At 41.4% G+C, this 22,547-nt stretch overlaps 1 pseudogene; it reads right to left on the bottom strand.

Annotated features, from left to right (window-relative positions):
• Nucleotides 1–793: 793 nt before the first annotated feature.
• Nucleotides 794–1,263, bottom strand: LOC123830548 (annotated as a pseudogene).
• Nucleotides 1,264–22,547: the final 21,284 nt, after the last annotated feature.

Raw genomic sequence — 22,547 nt, 5'->3', positions numbered from 1 at the left:
TTCTACAGTGCCGGCTGTACTTTACCTGTATCACAACATGGCATATACAACCACAGCGAACAGGACTATGTAACATGAGCTGAGGCTGCTGTGGGGCAGGTGGTTTGCTTTTCATCTCCACTGAGGGAAAGTGGTTTCTGTTCAGGGATGCTGGAGAGAGAGAGCTCAGAGAGAGCTTAGGAAATGTTGGACCATATACTCTTTTACTAATATTATTGAAGTATAATTGACATACAATATTCTGTTAGTTTTACATGTGCATGTATATGTTGGTTTTATAGATATTTAAAAGTGTTGTATTTTCTTGTTGGATTCACCTCATTATGGAAGTTACTTTAAAGATATGCAGTAAACATTTGTAGCCTCAATTCAGGGTAAGGAAGTTTTAGCAAAAGCAAGTCTCATAGCAGTCTAGGTACAATGCAGGCCTGATTCCCCACGGGAGAACTTGTCCATGGGCATGGGTGCTGTCTGGGCTTACGCCATGCAGAACAGTCTCCTATACAGAGCATATAAATGTGTCTTATTTATTCATTTAGCCACTGTAAGTCTTTTGATGGGAGAATTCAGTTCATTTACATTTAAGGTAATTACTAATAGGTATATATTTATTTCCATGTTGTGAATTGTTTTCTGGATCTTTTGTAGTTTCGCTTTTCCTTTTCTTTTCTTGCTTTTCTCCCTTGAGGTTTGATGACTTTCTGTAATATTGCTTAGATTCCTTTCTCATTATCTTTTGGGTGTCATAGGGTTTTTTAATCAGTAATGAGATCTTTTGCTTTTTTTATTATATTTACCATGCCATAAATTCATAGGGAAAGGCTTCCAGCAGCTCAGGCTCCTTTCCGTTAGTTCTCACGCAGCGTGCTTCTCTGGGTGGGGCAGGCTGACACCTCAGTTGAACCCAGGTACCTTTCTCTTTGGCTTCCTTCTGTTTTGATCACTTTCCTTCACACATTTCAGGAAGCTATCTTGGCTATTAGAGTGCTTAATATGCTCAATAAGTACATTAATTCCCTTGGCAAGAATCTTGACCTGAACTTGTTTATTCACAACAATGTCTACTTCATGCCGAGTGACACTGTAGACTCTTCTAGTTTTACCATGGGAACAATCCTGGGGCATTCCCTTCTGAATGTCTGCAATGTCACCTTTCTTGTAGATTCACATGTATGTGGCCAAAGGAACAACTTCATGTTTCCTAAAAGGCGTAGAGAACATAGAGTGGGTACCTCTCCTCTTCTCCTTTGTGTTAGTCATTTTGACAAATTACTGGAAGATGGCAGTTTCAGCTGAAAAACTGGGTATTGTAGGTTTTGCTTTGTGGTTATCTTGAGACTTATGTATGCCTATGTGTGTGTGTGTGTATCACAATCCATTTTTAAATTTAGAGCACATTACATTCTAATACATTTTAAAACTTTGCATCTTAACTCCCCCTCCCACATTTTATATTTTTGATATCATGTATTGTAATAATCTTTTTATTTTGTATATCCCTTAACTAATTACTGTAGTTACAATTATTTATATTTGTCTTTTAACCTTCATACTAGCTTTATAGGTGATTAATCTACTTGATTTACTGTATCTTTACCTTTACCAGTGAGCTGTTTACTTTTATATTTTTTCTAGTTACTAGTTAGGGCCTTTTCTGCTTAAAGATACATTTAACGTTTAATATTTCTTATAAGACAGGCTTACTGATGATGAACTTCCTTTAGTTTTTGCTTATCTGAAAAACTATCTCACCCTCAATTCTTAATGACAACCATGTAAATAGAGTATTCTTGGTTGAAAGTTTTTTCCTTTCAGCACTTTGAGTAGTATTATGCCATTCCATACTGGCCTACAAGGTTTCTGCTGAGAAATCTGCTGATGGTTTTATGGGGATTCCCTTGATGTAACAAATTGTTTTTCTCTTGCTGCTTTTAAGACTGTGTTTTTAACTTTTGACATTTTAATTACATTGTGTCTCAATGTGTATCTCTCTGGGTTCCTTTGGCTTGGATCTCTATGGGCTTCCTGGATCTGAACATCTGTTTCTTAGCCAGTTAGGAAAATTTTCAGCCATTGTTTCTTCAAATAAGTTTTCTGAACTTTCTCTCTCTTTTCTCCTTTTAGAATCCCTAAAATGCAAATGTTATTCTGCTTAATATTATCCTTTAGGTCCATTAAGCTATTTTTACTTTTTGAACTTTTTTTCTTTTTTTCTGCTGTATGTGGGCAAATTCCGCTGCCTTGTTTTCCAGATCACCAATTTTCTCTTCTGCTTTATCTAGTCTGCTGTTGAACCCCCCCTCTAATGTATTTTTTAGTTCAGTTTTTGTATGTTTTTGGCTCTATGACTTTTGTTTGGTACTTTCTTATATTTTTTAATTTCTTTGTTAAAGTTCTCACTGTGTTTATGCATTCTTCTTCCTAGTTCAGTGAGCATCTTTATGACATCTACTTTGAACTTTTTATCAGGTAAGTTACTTAACTCCATTTTATTAAGGTACTTTTCTAGGGTTTAGCTTATTTTTTTTTCCATTTGTAATGTATTACTTTTATCCTCACTTTGCTTGACTCTGTGTTTGCTTCTATGTATTAAGCAAAAGAGCCATCTCTCCCAGTTTTGAAGGAGTAGCTCTGTGTAGCAAATGAACCTTATAATTTAACCTTTCCCTAATTCTTGGTTGTCTTTGAAACTGTTTGTTCAATTATTTTAGATTTGTAAGGCCTAGAAACACAATCCCCTCAGCTACCAAAGGCTGGTGCTCAAGGAGTGTCCCCTGGTGCTGTGCATGCCTGCCAGCTCTGGTGGGACTACAGGAGCAGGTGTGGCAGTACTGCTTGCCCACTGCCTCTGACAGGGCTGCTTTTGGGAGTGGCATGGTGAGGGTCGCTCATGGGAGCTGGACCATACACTCTTGAATCTTTTTCCAGACTCTTTGGAGGACAATGGAGCTTCCAATGAGGGTCTCTTCTCATCTTAGCCTCCTTCTTTCTGAGCATATCAGGGAGACACATGGGGACTATATCGTATGTTCTAAAGATCTAAGTTTCTAGGTCCTCTACCACATTGTTCTCCCTCAGGATCTTGGTGTGCCTCGGACTGCCTTTTCTTGTTGTTATGATCTCTTTTCTCTCTGTCCATCCCAACTCTGATTGGAGATGGTGTTCTCTCTCTCTCTCTCTCTCTCTTTCTCTTTCCTTTTTTTTTTCAAAACAAAGTAACTTTGGGATTGACTGAGTTTGCTTTTAACCTGGAAGTTCTATGATCATATGCCCTTTCAGGACAGAGATCCATATCTGTTTGTTCACCACAGGGTAACTGACAGGTAGTATACTGACTATGCACAGTAGGATCCCCCAAATATTGTTGATTAAACAGATGAAGAATGCACATTTTCTTGGGAAAGCTGAGAAGGGTCAGGACCGGACCTGTAAACCCTGAACAAGGAAGCTACAGTCTGGTTTTAGTCTAAGCTTTAAGCGAAAAAACAGAAAAACATTGTTTGAGATTTTATGTAGTTTCTTACATGAGAAATCTGGCAGATTCTGAGACAAATCCCTTAGGGGTAAAGAGGCCATGTCTAGAAACATCCCTGTGTTTTATCTCTTACAATAATGGGGATCTGGGAGCAAAAAGCCCTAACAAAGTCTGATGCTACAGGAGCATCTCATATAGAGTCCCTGCTCTCAAGGAGCTGACAGTCACCACATAAAGATCTTAATTGTAGTAGGGGTTCCCATCCCTGTCCTGTCTCAGGATGGCTGTGTGAACCCACACAAGTTGCTTGCTCCTAATGTGAAGGGTGTGAACCAGATGATCCCGAAGGGCTCTGTTAGGCTCTGCTGTTCTTGCATTTATTAGGTAAGGGATGGCCTGGGCATTTGAGCAGAATTCCCAGTCAGAAGCTTTTACACTCACAGGAAAAATGGAAAACTATTATTTGATTGATATGCTTACTTCTGGCAAACCTAAATGTGCCTCTGAGCTGTATGCTAATTCATGCAGGCCCTTCTAGAAGGGCTGCCTGGGCCAGGCAGGATGTCACCTTCACGTTAAATGTGGTAATAAGCACATGTAAATGTAGAGCACAGAAATCAAGGTCTCTGAAGCACAAGTATCCGCATGGGGGATAAACTAAATATTCCAGAACTTGAATTGTCAGTGACATAGCACTTGGTTGCCTAGTTCATATTTATATTTCCTCCTTTGGGTAGTCCTTCCACCTCCCAATATATATGTGCATACAGCTAATTTGATCAGGGGTATATGACCCCTAAACCACACATAAACACATTCACCCATGTGGACATCCAGCATGCATATATGTGTCACACATACAGACATATGCTTTATACACCTATAGAGATTTTATATGTTCTACATACATATAAATCTATGTGTGTTGCATATTCAGATATTCTATTTTTGCTATTAGGCACAGTGTAGTTGGCAGGATAATGGACTTCTAAAGGTGTCCATGTATTAATCCCTAGAACCTGTAAACACATTGTGTTCCATGGCAAAGGGAATTAAGGTTGCTAATTAACTGACATTAACATGGGAATGGTAGCCTGGACCATCCAGGTGGGCCCATATAATCACAAGGGCCCTTAGAACATGGAAGAGGAGGCAAAAGTGTCATTGTCAGAGGGATACAATATGAGAAAGATTCCACCAGCCATTATGGCTTTGAAGATGAAGAAAGGGACCACCAGACATGGAACACAGGCAGCCTCTAGTAGGAAAAGGCAACCAAATGGATTTTTGCCTTTTGGATAGAAGACTCCAGAAAGGAATGAAGCCTTCCCATACCTTGATTTTTTACCAATGAGACCTGTGTCAGACTTCTGACTTCTAAAACCTGTAAGGTCATTCATTTGGGTTGTTTTAAGTCACTGTGTGGTAATTTGTTTTAGCAGTAATAGGAAACTAATACCCACAGAGACAGATATAGTCCCACTGCCATAGAGACTGTGGCATAGTAGAGGAGACAGACACAGGAACAGGTGCTGGAATGCTATAGAAGTAGTCCAGACTGCTGAGCAAACACCCAGGAGAAACCCTCCACCCAGACTTAGGTATGAAAGGAAGGTTTCTTTATGGAAACTCCATGAAGGCAGGAACAAAAGCTGACCAGTGTCAGCAACATCTACTGGGTTCCTAATACATATGTGAAGGAGGGAAGGAGGAAAGAAAGTTACAAGAAAGGTCAAAACTAGGGTCTGATAGATAAATAGGATTTAAGCTGGGTGAACAGAAAGCGGGGGAAAGTGTTCTAGACAGAAGGGACAGTATGGGCAAGGACCTGAGGACTATTTAGAGACCTAAATAAAATTAGTTTGGCTGAGGCATAGTGCCCCATGGGGAATGGGGAAAGATGAGTTGGTCAAGGTACAGATCATAGGGGCCTTATCAGCTATGATTAGATATTTGGCTTGTCATCTATATGCAATTGGTTCTCTCTCTCTTTTCTCCTCTCTCTCTCTCTCTCTCTCTCTCTCTCTCTCTCTCTCTCAGTGTGTGTGTGTGTGTGTGTGTGTGTGTGTGTGTTTGTAGGTTTACACTTTAATATTTTTTTAAATGGAGTATGTTTGTTCAATCTCAGTTATGCAAATAAAGCTGATGCTTATGGGAATATCTTGTCCTTGTCTCTCAAGTTATGTTTTAGACACTCCCTCCATTTTAACAATGCTTTATGATCTAACTCATCAAATTTTATTTTTGGTAAGTGAGGTGATCCAGTAGACAGAGAACTTTGGATATGTAATCGTGGTCATCTGGGTTCAAGTCCACACTCATCCATTTTTCAGCTAGTATTTAACCTCTATAATCCCAATTTGTAAAGTAGGACCAGAGTGATGCTTATTTCATGGGCTTGCTGTGAGGGTCAAATGAACTAGTCCATATACATGCTTTCAAAGGGCCAGGTGTATACCCAGTAGTCAATGGCAGCTACCTACCAAAATTGCCGCTCTTTATGTAGTTATTCTCAACCAGCCATAACTATTGTAAGTATCCATGTCCCTTCAGATCATTCTTACCCTTCTGTACCCTGCATCCCAAGAGGCTAGTCTGCATGGACTAGACAATGAGCTCCCTTTCCCTCCAGTTTCCAATTGAGTCCAGCCTATGGGAGATCTGGGGAATGAAAGGAGAGTAAGATTGGGGTATTTGTACTCCCCAGCTCCCACCTTTCAGGGGTTCTGGGGCTTGGCTGATTTCCTCTATCAAAGGTGGCCTCTTCCCAGGAAGCCTGCTCCCTGCAGCTATCCTCTTTTTGTTCCAGTAACTGCTCCCTCTTCTTGCCCCTTTAACACCTAGTGATGGTGGTAGCTCCTTGCTGTCTCAAGCCCCAAGGGTTCCTTTGTATTATTCCCTATTGGTTTGCTTCATGCATGCTTGAATGGTAGTCCTTTCATTAAATTTCCCCCAAATAACCCCATTTGAGCATGTATTTTGATATTGGTGGAACCCTAAAGGAGACAAGTTTTTTTCCTGGCATTTGGGCAGCCAGCTTAACAGGCCAATGAGATCTCATCCTAATAGGAAAGCCCTTGTCTTTCTGGTCAACTATGGAACATTTACCAAGGTGACCACATTGTCACAGACCACTTATTTCTCATTCTGCAAGAAACTTTGGAAATTATCACGGATATTTGCAAGCTTAATTTACATTATGACCATATTCCATACTAGAAAATGAAAGCAAATGACCCGCACTGAAAACTGGGTTACTGTGGGTTTCCTGTGCCAAGGGGGCCATGAGTCAGAGTTAAGTGGCTTGAAACTGTGAGGGGAAGTAGGCCAATGGGTCTAGAGACCACTGAGGTCATCCGGCTGGCCTGAGTCAACCTCCTGCCTTTCCTACCTACACACTCCAGGGCTGCGTGGACTCTTCATTCATATACTTTTTTGGCCTGACACTGAGCGGCTCTCTCCTGCTGCTGGCCACATCACTGAAACAGGATTTCCAAGTGGCCCTCTTCCCATTGCATCCCCAGTGTTACACTGAAGAACCAGAAGCTCAGCCATGTTTATGTTTGCCCCCATGCAGGTTTTCAGGGCCCTGCACTTTCATAGTGCTCTTCCTTTCCCTCCTCACCCCTGGCCCATGACTTGGTTCCATTCCTGTTCAAATCAGGTTTCCCTTTTCTAGACTGTGAGCTTGTTGTGTTCAGGAAATGAGTCTTTATTTCTTGGTACCCAGCTCATGGCCTGCCTTTTGCAAAGCCCTGAGTCAGGCATGGCAGGTAGGAGCATAGGCTTTGGTGGCAAAGAGATGAATCTTAGTTCCCCTAGTCCTTTAATAATCAGTGTTGTCTTGATACTACTGACTTTAGCTAAGATATTTCATCTTCCCACGTGTTATTTTCCTCATGTGTAAAATGTAGATAAAATCACCCTCCTCATCAAGTTGTTAGGGGGATTAAGTGAGGTAGTATATACAAAATTCTTGGTATATTAGCATACACAGAAACTACCATTGTTATCATTATGCTGCTGGATAAAAGTTTCTGAAATTAGACACCTACATGTCTGGTTGTCTATAATTTCAAAACAGAGGAGGAAATGAGGGAAACATCAGAAGAACTGATCAAAGTAGGAGAAGCATCACACTTCCATTGAGGCATCTACTTGTGCTCATGGAGCAGCCATACCACATCCTGAGGAGGGCTTTGGGTCTCAGGTCTGCCCATCACAGATTGCCAGTTTGCAATGGAGGCATGTCATTCCACATCCATGAGCCTGGGGTTTTCTTCTACAAATCTGGTATATTTTCTCATTTGGATAATAATTGAGCACAAGACACTATTCTAGGCTGCAAATAGGGCCACAATAGGACATGCTAATCCCTGACCTCACAGGGGTCACATTTTAGTTGGGGAAGGGGCAGGAGAAGACAGACTATAACGAGTAAAATAAATAAATTAACAAGCTAATTTCAGTCAGGTGTTGGTAAGTGTTATGGGGGAGTAAAAGAGGACACTGGACGACAGACTAGCTTTGTAGGGGGTCAGGCTGGGTTCTCTGGCTGGGATGGTCAAGGTGAAACTCAAGAGGAGGTGACTTTTGAACTTAAATAGGAATGAAGAAGAAGAACAAACCAAGGAAGAGTCTGAAGGGAAATCATTCCAGGCATATGGACAGCCAGTGCAAAAGTCAGAGGTTGAACAAGATCGTATATTTAAAATAGGTCAGTGTGGCTGGAGCACAGTGAAGAAAAGGGAGAGATAAGGTCAGAAGGTGATGAGTATAAAATAAGATGGTGTGACTGAACTGCCCAGAACAGTGTCAGACACAGGGGATGTGTTTAAAGGGTATCTTTTCCACAAATGTGGGGAGACATCCTGTGTGCCAGTGTAAGATGCAAAAATCAGCAAACCACATTGCTATGCCTCAAGAGCTCATGGTCTAATATAGAAGAAAAGATAACCACCTTAAAAATAAACAGATTGAAACCAGGCAAATAATAACTAAAAACAAGTGATAATACCTGGGTAATGATGTAAATATAGAATTGATACAGACATGGATGTGGATGTTGGATGTGGAGATAGATGCTGGATGTAGAAGTGAATGTGGATGTTGAATGTGGATGTTGGATGATGGATGTTGGATGATGGATGCTGGGTGTGGATGTGAATATAGACATTGGTTGTAGACATGATATTAGGTGTAATATGGGTATAGATATTAGCTATAGATGTGGACATTGGATGTTGGATGTGGATGTATATATTAAATGTGGATGTGGATATAGATGTCAGATGTTGGAAATGGATGTGAATTTGGATATAGATACATATATTAATGATAGGGTGAATGAATAAGTGATTGAATGAATAAAGGAAGCAGAAAGTCCTGGGGTGGGTGGTTGGGAAGAGGGCTTCCCAAAAAAGGCAGAAGTGAGCAGAGGTGGTAAGGATGCTGGAGGATGTAGTCACCAGAGGTGGAAGAAACTGGATGGGCTGGTGCAGAGAATTCCTGTGGGGAATGATGGCTGGAAATAGGAAGAAGATGGGTTGTGGAAGATTTTGGATTTGCCCTGCTATTTATGGTTGTACAATTAACAGACATTTCAACAGCACATGAATGGACAGGCTTGTCTACAGCAGTGCTGAGTTTATATGAGCATATTTTATTTCCCCAGTTTCATCATGGGAAAGTAGAAAATGGCTTTCACCTGCCCTATCTCCATGACCATTTTGAGTTTAAGAATTATATCTTAAACTTAACAAACAGTGAAAACATAAAAAGGCTCATTTTAGGCTCTAATGGGGGAAAGAAGATGGAGGGGTCAGTGGAGATGTTTAAACATGCCATACATTTATTTATTTATAGTAAATATTTTAAGATGTTAAAGTCTAAATATGAAACAAAAATCAGGCAGATTCAAAAAATAAAATTATTATACATGTCAAAACTGGGGTGACACAGGAATACAAATCTGCAGGCTTCGGGGCTCTCATGATTTCTATCAGTGAAATACCCATTTGATTCTTTGAAGCTTCACAGCACCAATCCCAGAGTCAGACCACAGAACTCCCCACATAGGTGATCTTCTTGTGGGACTGTGTTTTGTAAAGGAAGTGCTAGGAGGAGCAAATACATACCATCGAATAGAGTCAGAATGATTCAGACCTGCACACTTCTCAAAGCAGGTGTTTCTATTTGTCCACTACAACTGCAAAAAAATATTTTAATAACATACTACAGGGTATGTAGTTTTGAGCAATATAACTTGCCAATGAGTCTTACAGTTGCAAATTATGTCACTAAAATTACTGTGAAAAGAAAAAGAAGAGCTATTGTAAGGGTTATGGACTATGAGGCAATTATATTGTATTTTTGTAGTTGTCAGTCCAAAGTGGTTTTAGAAGTGCTGATATTAAGCTAGCTTTGCCACCAACAATTAGATCATTTGCCCATTGGAATAATACTTCAGCCAAAGAGAAGATCCTTTTCCCCAAGCCTCCATGGAAATGTGGCATAGGGCACATTTGTGAATTATCATCCAGTGCTATCTTTGCAGCCCTGGGGTCCACATGAGGAGGGCCCCCCAAATACTGAGCAATGCCAAGAGAAGTTTGCAACTCTAATGACACAACTGAGTTGAGATGGTAAAACCCTGTTTCATTTAGTTTGTTTAGAAAATGTAATGATCTGAAGGAATTTTAAAATTCAGAGAGTGAGCCCATTTTGCTTTCCCTGTGGTGGGCAAACTGGTTTGTGTTAGAGGCACTCGGAAGCTAAGTGATTGGCCCTGGTACAGGTTTTGAGTCAGCCCGCTGTCCTGCAATTGACAAAAGACAGTCCCTCCACCAGCCCCCAAATCATTGTAGAGGCAACTCTCTTCTAGTATTTGGCACTTGGGCCAGGATTTCAATCTGCTCTAGGCCGTATTTTCTGCACATACCCCTGCAAAGGGCCCCCACAACCAAATGCTCTGTGTTCACTGAGTGCATCTAGATGAAAACTAACCCCACGCTGGAAGTTTAGGAACTGTGGAGTAAAAAAAAATGACTTTTCTTTCCCTCATGTTTTTTTTTTAGGTTTAAAAAAGCAGGTGCAAATCACAACTGAATTTGAAACCCCAAAAGAAGCCAAAACAAATCGACTTAACAACAAAAAATAGCTTATTATAGCAAAATGTAGAGAAAAACTTCAGCTGCGGCCCCTCCAAGCAATTATCAACTCCCTGGCTGATTGTTCAAAGCCCCCTCAGGACCTCATGTGGATTGAATCCCCATGATCTAGTCTCATGTGAGGGCTGAGTGGGCTGTTCTTGAGCCAAATGTCTGTGGTTGTGGGTAAATATATTGATATCCTAGCAACTCACAAAAGCCACAATACCTTAGATGAGGGCTTGTTTTTGCCTTTCATTAACAGAAGAGTAAGTTTGAGATGAGGATCTGAGGATATTCTGAGCCAAGCAAAGAGGTTCTTGGTAAACACACGAATTCATTTCCTTCTGTTCATCCTTGGCTGCCACTTGCAAGTTGGAGTTGTCTTCCCATTCAACTGGCCAGTGTCCTCTTGAAATCTGAAGTGTGCTCTCTTTTTTAAAATGTAGAAACCACTATCATACACTCACCAAACTCCCACTAGTTGGGGGTGCCTAGTTCCAGGCGCTGTGCAGGGTTATCAAAATAGAGTAGTTTAGAACATGGTTTCCACCCTGAAGAAGCACACTGTCTAGTGAGGAAGACTTACCGCAACATCCAAACGAGACTTGCTGCTTAACCCCCTCGGTGTCCTTGCATGCGCCTTTCCTCCACCTGCATGGAATGGCCTTGCTCCGCTTTCTTCTCTATCGGAGGCTTCCCCGAGCCCCACCCACAGCTGAGTTGTCCACACCTCTGTGATGTTTTGTTCTTTGGTCTCACATCTGTTTCACATTTCTCACCTAGCCCGGGAGATCCTGTTTATCACTTCTTTCAGGCATATTCCTTCAGCCTGGACCATTGCCTGACATGTGATAAGCACACAATTATTATTGGTGGACTGGATGAATAAATGAATTCATGACAAATGTATAGCACTCTGAAGTGTAACTACCTCAGCTAAATGCTGGCTCCAATGCTTATGGTTCGGTAAAACTAGCCAAGTTTTTTCAGCCTTCTAAGGCTCACTTTTTCTGTCTGTAAAATGGGAATAAAATGTACTTCCCAAGGCTGTTGTGGGAATGAACAGATTCTTGTTATATGCTTAGACAAATGACTGCCACCTGGTAAGCATCCTGTGAGTTGCAGCCATTAGGATAGTCATCATCAGTGATACACACATACCGGTTGCCCACCATGTGCCAGGCACTGTGCTAGGCACTGAGGACAGAAAATGGATAGGGAAAGGTGCTGGATTTCAATAAATTACCAGCCTGGTTTGGGAGACAGATATGTTAATAGAACATGAAAGGCTGTTTTACTAGTAAGTAGAATTAGGAACACAGATGTGGCACCTGACTGAGTCAGGTGGAAGGACTGGATCAATAAGGAAGAATTCACAGGAGAAGTGATCCTGGGGACTGTGAGATCCAAATGGAAAAAACAAATTTGAGTCTTTAGGGTTTTCTCCAAACCTTAAATATTTCCAACATACTTCAGCATTCCCCTTCCCTTTCCATTTCTCTGACCATATTATTGATTATTGTAAAGGGGTTTCACACACCATGTAATTGTTTCATTGGACTGTCCTAAGTTCCCTGCAGGTATTATAACCTCCAGTCCACAATGAGGAGATTGAGACCTGAGAAACCACACAGCTTCTATGTGATCAGCTAGACCCTGCTCCAGGGCTGAACTAAGTCTGATGCCTTCCCACTCCCACTGTCTGTTAGAGCCAAGAACAAATCAGGGGCCCCGACCTGTGCACCTTTGCTACATTCTTTCCCCACTTGAAATTCCCTTCCCTTTCTCTCTGTTTGTCTGAATCTTTGTCTTCTTGAAGTTCCTGCTCTAACATTCTTGGGAAGTCTCTCCCTGTTCACACAGCATGCAGGGGTCTGTCTCTTGAACTCCAAGAAGACTCACTGTCTAATCTGCAATTGGACAGTGACAAACTCTGGCACCATGCTTATGGCTCATTTTCATGTGCCTTGTTTGGTTTCCCCAACTGGCTGTGAGGTCTTGGAGGGAGAGACTATACCTTGTTAATCTCTGTACTTGGCATATAGTAGATGCTTAGTAAATACCAGTTGATTAAGTGAATGGCATTCAGGTTGTTAGCCAGGCTTTCTTTTAGGCCAATGGGAACATATTTACAACAGACACAGGTAGGCTTTTATGCAGAAATGAAAGTGAGATGGAGCATCAATGAGTACCTAGTCTGATCAAGGGACAGAAGTGTATAGATAATAACAGTGTGGATTGGAAAGTTCCAAACAGAGCGAGGTACAGGTGCAATGGGAAAAACCAGGAGGTATGGGGAAGAGAGAGTAGATATATTATAAACCAGCTGCTTTCTGATATGACATCCTTTCTTCTCCACTGTATTGTTCCCTGCAGCCACCAGGCACTGCCCAGCACAGGCACTGCCCAGCACAGGTACATTAGCGTGGCCTTGGGCAATCGTGGGCTGTCTCCAGCTGATAGGCTATGACAGCACCCGCTCTCCTGGCATCTTCACAGTACTGGTGATCCAGAGCTATCAACTAACACAGCTGCAAAGCAATGTCAGTGATGGATTTAGTGTGTAAGGCAACAACTTTGTGACCCACAGATGGAAAAGCAGGTGCCTTTAAAATAAGTCTGGTCAATGGGGCAAGAGGGTTCTATTTTACTCTAAGGCAGCCATGGAGTTTAGCTGCGGCTTACCTTAGAGTAAAATAGAACCCATTCTGCCACTTCACTGAAACTTTAAATATTCAATGGATCCCAATATTACTTACAGGAAAAATACCACACTTTTTAGCCAGGCAGAGGTAACTGATATGGAGGAAAGAGGACTGACTTGAAAGCCTGAAGCCATGGAGTCTAGCTGTAGTTGCTACTCACTATCTGTGTGACTTGGGGAAATCCTTCTTCTTGGGTTTATTTTTCTCCATTGCTAAAATGACCATACAGAGTGTTTGAATAAATTAGTCAGCAAAAAGTCACATATCATCCAAAAATCATTTACTAAGGGACTCCCTTCTGCTGAGGTGACAGAGTTGAACAAGACAGACCAGACCCAAACTTTGAAATTTGCAATCTGGTGGGGATTACTTGGGAGTTAGAACATAAAATAATCAAATAGACTGAAATAGTGATAAATGCTCTGTTGAATACTGAGCAGCAGGGATGATAGAGGCCTTCTCAGGGCCTGGGTTGTGTTGGGTGGTCAGGAGATGGTGACTGATAGCTAAAGTAGGCGGTGAGGCTGGGGAGAAACAATCCAGGCTGAGGGAACCACCAGAACAAGGTTCTACAGGAAAAGGTGAGATTGATATTCAATTCACTAAATACATATTTATTGCTCGTCCCTCTGCTAGATTCTGGGGATGCAAGGACAACCAGAAAATCACCAGGTTCCACCCTCACAGGGCTTGGAGTTAAGTAGATTGATGAGCACCATGATAATGGGCAAGAACTGGGGATGCTTCTGGGAAAATGTGACAAGAGCCTCCATCCTAGCCCATGAAGATTAGTAAGGCTTCCCTGAGGAGTCACCATTGAAGTTGAGATCAGATTAAGCAAAATCAGAACCAAACAAAACAAGCCAGCATGGGACTTGAATTCTAATGTACTAATGATCTACCTGTCCATGCCCACTCTTTGACTAGCCACGTCTGGGATTCTACTGGACCCTAAGTGGTGCTGCAGATACTCTTTACTCATGTGGAGGAATCCTGGGACATTTCAAAAAAAATACATAAGATTTGTTAAAGCATTCACTAAAACATTCATGCTGTCACATTATCACTGATGGCAGTAGTTCTCACACTTCGGCTCACTTCAGGATCCCCTAGTGGACTTGCTGAAACATGGAGTGCTTGATCTCGCCCCCAGAGTTTCTAATTCAGGATGCTGGTGTAGGGTCTGTGAACTGACATTTCTCACAATGGTGATGGAGATGCTGCTGATCTGGGGACCACACTTTGAGAACTCTGCCTTAGAGGGATTGCTTGACTGGGGAGGACTTTCAGGGTCATGGGAGTGTTTTCTAATTCCCCTCAAAGCTGGTGGAGGATGAAAGAAAGAGCAGAGCTGGGGCTCAAACTTGCAGTCCTGTTTATCTGGACCCTTCCAGGATTCTCTCCAGCCTGGTTTCCCCTTCACAGGTTTTTTACCCTGTAGATGCCAAAGCATAAAAACTACTCTTGTTTTGGTATTTGTGTTCTAATATGCAAATGAATTTAGAGATTTTTCTTACTGTCTGAAAGAAACGTAGTGTCGCCAAGCCAAATACACATGTTCCAAATGTACATATTAGCCTGTCCTTTCAGGTAGTTTATCCTCAATTCTTTCTCCCTCAGTCATATGACTCCCAAAGTCCATATTGATATTCTACTGGGTCAACTCCCCCAAACACTGCTCTGATGGGCCCTGGACAATGTACAGACAAACCCACTGGGCAGCACATGAGGTATGACAATATAGCAGACTCCAGCTTTGCTGTCATAGTTCTGGGTCTAAATTCCAGGCCAGCCACTTGGCAAGACCCATCCTGAGTGTTGTCTAACCTCTTGAATCTTAGTAGAAATGTGGGGGAGAGGCAGTAATAGCTCTAAGGGTTGTTGGGATAATTACAAGAGATGATGGAGGTGAAGCCCCTGAAGCACAGGAGATGCCCAGTAGATAAAGGACTCTCACAGCATTCTGTCATTTAAAGTGGTACTAGACATAGAATCCCTGACTCCAGGCCCATCACGCTCTCTCATATTTCCCAAGACTCAAGAGCACACAATAGGAGACTGTGGGGCCCTCACTCCATGCTTACAATGCCCTCTTCCATGGCACAATTCCAGGCCTTTGATATATTTTGCCTGGATTATCGCAATAACCTCCAAAGTATTTCTCTGCCTCCAGAGCACCCCTACAGTCCTGCCTCCTCTTCATCACCAAGGTAACCTCTGTGAAGCACCTGATCATGCCTGCCAAAAACCTTCAGAGACCCTCTTACCACCCAGAGCAGAGATGATGTCCTCAGAGCCTACGGAAGCAGAAGGAGAAATGAGTGCCAATGAGGACCACGGGGATTGTGGTGAATAGTTTCAATGAGGACCATGGATAGGCAATGAGGACCCATGGGGATTGTGGTGAATAGAAGCATGGCTATTGAAAGGGATTCAAACTCCCAATTCTATAAAATCCTCTGTGGGCCAAATAAAGCTTGTCCTGATACTGGGTGTAACCTTGGACTGCCAGTGTGTGAGAGCAGGCCTCAAGCATGAAGTCCAAGCTCCTTGGCCTGGTTTACAAAGTTTAGCTGTCCTGTTGCTAAGCCCTGTCTGACTTGTAAGTCATATGATTATCAAACTGCTTGCAGTTAGTCTTCATGCCATGCTGGTCCTCAGTTCTGACCCCATAAAAACTTCTCCTACTCTTCATTTGGCAAAAATCTGCACATCACTTTAAAACTCACTTTGGGCAATGCTTCCTCCAGGAAGCCTTCTTTGCAATCATTTCTGGTTCTGCCAGATGGGTTATGTACATTTTTCTGGCTCTCCAACAATATCTGTTGTCTTTCTCAATCATCACACTTCTCAAGTGGTAATATAATTATGTCTTTTGCTTCCCCTGCTAAGGTATAAGCACCTAAGTTTAGGAACTAAGTATTAATCATCTTTGTATTGAGTTGGCCAAAACATTAGTTCATTTTTCTATAAGATGGCTCTGATAGTGCTTAGTTGTCTTTAAATTCATTTGAAACAATTTTGTTAGATTGCATTATGACAGCTATCATATTAGTGTGTATTTAAAAAACTTATCAAAATTGGTGAATTTTTGTGTAGCCATTTTAATATTGAAGATGGAAGAAAATAAGTGACATTTTTAGAATATTATGCTTTATTATTTCAAGAAAGACAAAATGCAGCTGAAATGAAAAAAAAAACCCGATATATGAAATGTATGAAGAAGATGCTATGACTGATCGGACATGTCAAAAGTATTTTGTGAAGTTTCATGCTGGAGATTTCTTGCTGGATGATGCTCCACAGTCAGGTAGACCAGTTAAATTTGATAGTAATCAAATGGAGACATTAATTAAGAATAATCAACAGTGCACCACACGGAAGATAGCTGACATACTCAAAATATCCAAATCAATAAAGTTATTGGTGTAAATGAAAAAATGTGGGACTTCTGGTCAAGATGGAGGTGTAGGTAAACACAGATCACCTCCTTGCACAACCACAGCAAAAATTACAACTAAACTACAAAATAACTATCAGAATTGTCAGAAAATCAAGCTGTAGGGCAGTCTGACAACCAAGGAATTAAAAGTCACATTTATCCAGACAGGTAGGAGGGACAGAGGCACAGAGACTTTCAGACGTGGAGACTGCGGAGACATGGAATGGGTGATGCCACACACATGTGGTGGATAAAAATGGGGAAAGATGCCATAGGAGTGAGGGATCTCAGCCCCACACCAGAGCAATGAGCCCAGGGTTCCTGTGCTAGGAAGATTAGTCCTCATAACTTATGACTGTGATAGCTAGTGGAGATTGGCACAAAAGCAGAAACTGTGGGATTCCCAGGCATCTCCTCTTAAAAGGCAAGCAACAGACTTAGGGCTTATGCAGACTCATACCCTCTAGGCTCCAGCATCAGAATAGCAGCTGGAAGAGAGTCAGTGGCATACGGAGAGAAACTGAAGTGTCTGGCATCAGGGCAAGCTTCCTCCCAGACAAAACTTCGGATGCCAGGCCGCAACCATTGTCCCTTTTCTGAGCCCTCCCCCACACAGAGCCACAGAGTGGCAGCATCCTATCTGAGATTTCATCAACATGGTTCACAAGGGTTGCCCCACCCTGGTGATTAATTAAGGCTCTACCCCATCCAACTTCAGGGTGCATTTTTCTACAATAGGCCTAGCCACTAAGACAGGGAGTCAAAACAGCTCCACCTGATATATAGAAACAAACACAGGGAGGCTGCCAAAAGGAGCAGACAAAAAAAAATATGGTCCAGATGAAAGAACAGAATAAAACTCCAGAAAAAGAACTGAACAAAATGGAGATAAGCAATCTATCAGATATAGAATTCAAAACACTGGTTATTAGGGTGCTCAAGGAACTCAGTGGGTACTTCAACAGCATAAAAAAGACCCAGGCAGAAATGAAGGTTACACTAAATGAAATAAAGAAAAAATTACGGGGAATCAACAGTGAAGTGGATGAAGCCAAGAATCAAATCAATAAATTGGAACATAGGAAGGAAAAACATTCAATCAGAATGACAAGAAGAAAAAAGAATTATAAAAAATGAGGATAACCTAAGGAGCCCTTGGGACAACTTCAAACACACAAACATTTAAATCATAGGGGTACTGGAGAAGAAAAAGAGCAAGAAATTGAAAACTTATTTGAAAAAATAATGAAAGAAAACTTCCTTAATTTGGTGAAGGAAATAGATACACAAGTCCAGGAAGCACAGAGAGTCCCAAACAAAATGCAACCAAAGAGGACCACACCAAGACATATATCATAATTACAATGCAGAAAGTTAAAGATAAAGAGAGAAACTTAAAAGCAGCGAGAAAAAAGCAGAGAGTTACCTACCAAAAAAGTTCCCATAAGACTGTCAGCTATTTTCTCAAAAGAAACTTCATGAGGCTAGAAGGGACTGGCAAGAAGTATTCAAAGTGATGAAAAGCAAGTAACCTAGATTACTCTATTCAGCAAAGCTATCATTTAGAATTAAAGGGCAGATAAAGTGCTTCTGAGGCAAGGTCAAGATAAGGGAGTTCATCATCACCAAGCCCTCATTAGATGAAATATAAAGGGACTTACCTAAGAAAAAGAAAATCAGAACTGTGAACATGAAAATGGCAATAAATTCACAACTATCAACAACTGAATCTAAAAAAAATCTAAGGAAACAAGCAGAACAGAAATAGAATCACAGGTATGGAGAACATTTGGATGGTTATCATTTGTGAGGGGGAAGGAGGAGAATTGGGGAAAAGGAACAGGGATTAAGAAGTACAAATTAGTAGGTACAGAATAGAGAGGGGGATGTTAAGAACAGTGTAGGAAATGGAGTAGCCCAAGAACTTATATGCATGACCCATGGACATGAACTAAGGGTGGGGATTCCCTGAGGGAATAGGGGGTACTGGGTGGAGAGGGGCAAAAGGGGAAAAATTGGGACAACTCTAATAGCATAATCAATAAAATATATTTAAGAAAAAAGAAAATGAAAAAGGGTCTTTTATTTTACAGAAAAACCTAAATGGACTTTTTGGCCAACCCAATATTTAGCAAAAAGGTATTGTTCAATCTGAACAGTGTCTGAACAGGAGTCTGAACAGTGGCACAGGGATGCAATCATTGGTGACAGACATAGGGCTGTTCATTCCATTCTTCCTTCCCAGGCATGAGTAACACAGGCATGCACAGAAGACAGTAAAAACAACAGAACTGAGGAGCAAGAATGCCCTTGACTTTATCTCTTAGTGATTAGACTCTCTCCCCTTATTGCTAATTTGAATTCTCAAGACAGAATATGATTGTCCAATAAAATCACTTTGACCTCCATGGGACAGCTGTTCACACCAGACCACCTCCAGCTGCCAGCCAGACTGCTATTGGCTGCTTGTGGGCAAGGGTCCAGCTGGGACAAGATCATCTACTAGGAAACATGGTGCCTTCATGGATAGAATTTCTCTGCAGGGCCTTTGAGTGTGGCAGGTGTTCTCTGCAGGGTTCAGGGCTGAGACTAGAGTTAGGCAAGTGAAGGACCTAGGGTACAAAATTTAAGGATGGTGAATCATAGAATTGTGTACTTGAAACCTATACAATCTTGTTAACCAATGTTACCCCAATTTAATTTAAGATAATACAAATAAATATAATTTTAAAAATAAGAGTGAATTTAAAAAATTTAAATCACTCCTTAAATTCAAGAGTTGTGGGAATGCCTCACTTGCCTCCCCCTAATCACAGTGCCGATGGGGCTGATTTTCTGCATGATTTCAAGGAAGTCACTGTCTCTCTGACCTTCAATTTCTTCATCTATAAAATCAAAGGGTCAAACCATTTGTCCCGTTAGGTTCTTTCTGGCTTTGAAACTCCTTTGTACCCTCCCAGCTTTGGGACAGCTCACCCTCCTCCATCTTACCCACTGGACTTTCTCCCTTTGTCTGAGAGAGGCCTGATTATCTCTTGATTAGCTTCCGTAGCCAAGCCTGGCTTGACTTCTAAGGGCCCAGCTCGCAAGCTACTTAGCAAAGGCAGTCATGAAAGAACAACATAACATCTGTTCTGGGCTTCACGGAGGACATGCCTCACATTCCTCCTCTCAAAGCAAAATTGATTGGCCTTGACCTGCGGCTGCACCAGGGAGAAGTAACCCTCAGGGGGGCCCGGGTACCATTCGGTGCCCAGATGAGGTCAGTTACCACATGGTTCTGGGTAGCCCTGAGGAATGAGAGGTATTTGTCTCCCCTATTAATCACTCAGAAGAGTTTTGAATATCTTGGGTCAAATTGACAGTTTGCATCTTGGCAGACAAAGGGGCCTAAGCTTTGACTCCCACTTAGTTAAAGTCCATGTAGCTTTGTTCCTCCGAAATACAGTCAAAGAACCACAGAAATAGGAGCAGGGAGATAGTGGGAAGTGGGGAAAGGAGGGAGGAGGGTGTTGTTCCTCCAGTCCAGTCTCAACTCTGATACTTGAACCCAAGCTAAGAGGGTTCCATCAGTCATCCCCTCCAAAGACAGCTCATTTCATTGTTGGATGGCAAAGATTATTAGAATATGTTTTACCATGATGAGCCAAAACATATATCTTTGGCATATCCATATATTAGTCAGTGTATGTAGAAGAAGAAGTCAATTTCTCATCCAAATAGTTGCCCCTAAAACATCTGAAGATATTATCACATCTTACTGTCATTGCATATTCTGCATGCAAAAATAAAAACAAAAGCAAAAAACAAACAAACAAACAAACTCAATTTCATTTAACCCATCCTTATATGACGAGTTTTCCAGGCACCCCATCCCCTCTGGCTCATTGTGGCCCCCCTCTTCTGGAATCACAGTGCACTGGTAACCTTCACATGATTGTGCAAGTGTACAGGGCATATCAATCATCTCAGCTCACAGATGCCACTGGGTGATGACAGAGCCAACACAGACCCCAGCTGTGCTGATTCCAAGGTACCTGGGGTAGATGGAGAAATGCAAATAAACCAGTGAGAGAAGGGACTAGCCTTTAAAACACACAAATATTTTGCATGGAATTTACCATACATGAATCATCCCTCAAGGATCCTGTGGACAATGCATCTGCACAAAGCCAGCATGCACATAGATGTGGCAACACTGACCAAATAGATGTGCTATCAGCTGACCCAAACCAATCACAATTACACAGTTGATGTTAAAAAGCAGGTAACACAGTGTAAGGAAAAGGCATGGATGAGGACTCAAGCCTCTTGACTTACACTCATGTCGCCTATACTTCCTTTTCTTGATTAGCAGCAACAACTATGTAGCTGCTCGGTTTCCCTTTATACTACACTTCTAGAAAACCCATACCTACATGTGAACTCACTTTCCCCAACTTCCCTTAGCCTAATATTCTGGAATAATTATTGCTTTATTTCATATGATACCAGATTTTTTTCTACTTTTAATGGTTTTATGATTTTTCTCTTTAAGGTATATATTAGTCCCATTAGTATTGTACACTATTGCTAGGGGAATGGAAAAGAACTCTCTCCCTGACTTGCCCCAGTGGTTTCGGCTGCTACCTATACAGTGGCACCTCTCAAACTTTCATCCCAAACTTTATCTGGAAGCTTTATCCCAAACTGTGTGGTACACCTCTGCAATGGGACCTCTGCCTTTGGAAGTCCCACAGGTACTTGAAATTTATTATCTCTCCTCCCTACCCAAACTTTTCATAATCTACCATGATTAACCATCCTGTGATCACTGCCAATTGTAGTACTGTGCTGCTGAGAGAGAAAATACGTATTTCTTGAGTATCCACAACCGTGCAGTGCAAATAGTATCCCTGTTTTATAAATAAGGGAACTGAGGCACACTCTCTCATGCCCCTGATTCTCTAACAAATACAGTGAGCTCTACTTTCAAAGAACATCTAGAATTCTAGTGCATCTTACACATATGCAGCATACCTATCTTGGTTCCAGCCACCATCATCTCCTACTGTTGCTATTGTAATAGCTTCTAACAGGTCAGTCTGATTCTACCCTTGCTCCTCTAAAACCCAGCTTTGTAGAGTCCCCAGGGAATAGGCCAAGTGTGTTAAAGAAACTGAATCAACAATTAATAACCTTCCAAAACAGAAAGCTCCAGGCCCAGATAGGTTCATTTGGTGAATTCCACTAAATGTGTTAAAGAAATGATACCAATTCTCTACAATCTCTTTTAGAGGATAAAATCAGAGGCAATATTTCCTAACTCATTTCTATGAGGCCAGTATTACTCTAATATTAAAGACAGACAAAACCATTACAAGAAAATTACAGAAAAATATCTCTCCTGATCATAGATATAGAACTCCTCAACAAAATATTAGCATATTTAATACAATAATATGTACACATAATTACACACCACAATCAAGCAGGGTTTACCTCAGTTATTCAAGACTGGTTCAGTAATAGAAAATCAATTAATGTAATCCATCACATCAACAGGCTAGGGATAAAAATCACATGAGCAAGTGATCACATTAATAGATGCAGAAAATCATTGACAAAATCCAACACCCATTTATGATAAAAACTCTCAGTTAAACTAGGGATAAAGGGGGGCTTTCCCAACTTGATAGAAAATATCTATAAAAATCCCATAGCTAACACCATATTTAATGGTGAGAGATTCAAAATTTCCTACTAAGATCAGGTACGAGGCAAGGATGTTCCCT

Source organism: Phyllostomus hastatus, unplaced genomic scaffold, assembly GCF_019186645.2.
Source record: "Phyllostomus hastatus isolate PE091 unplaced genomic scaffold, TTU_PhHast_1.1 phas_contig_147, whole genome shotgun sequence".
Taxonomy (NCBI): Eukaryota; Metazoa; Chordata; class Mammalia; order Chiroptera; family Phyllostomidae; genus Phyllostomus; species Phyllostomus hastatus.
The sequence above is the reverse complement of the archived record's forward strand: the minus strand, read 5'-3'. Positions and strand labels throughout refer to the sequence as shown.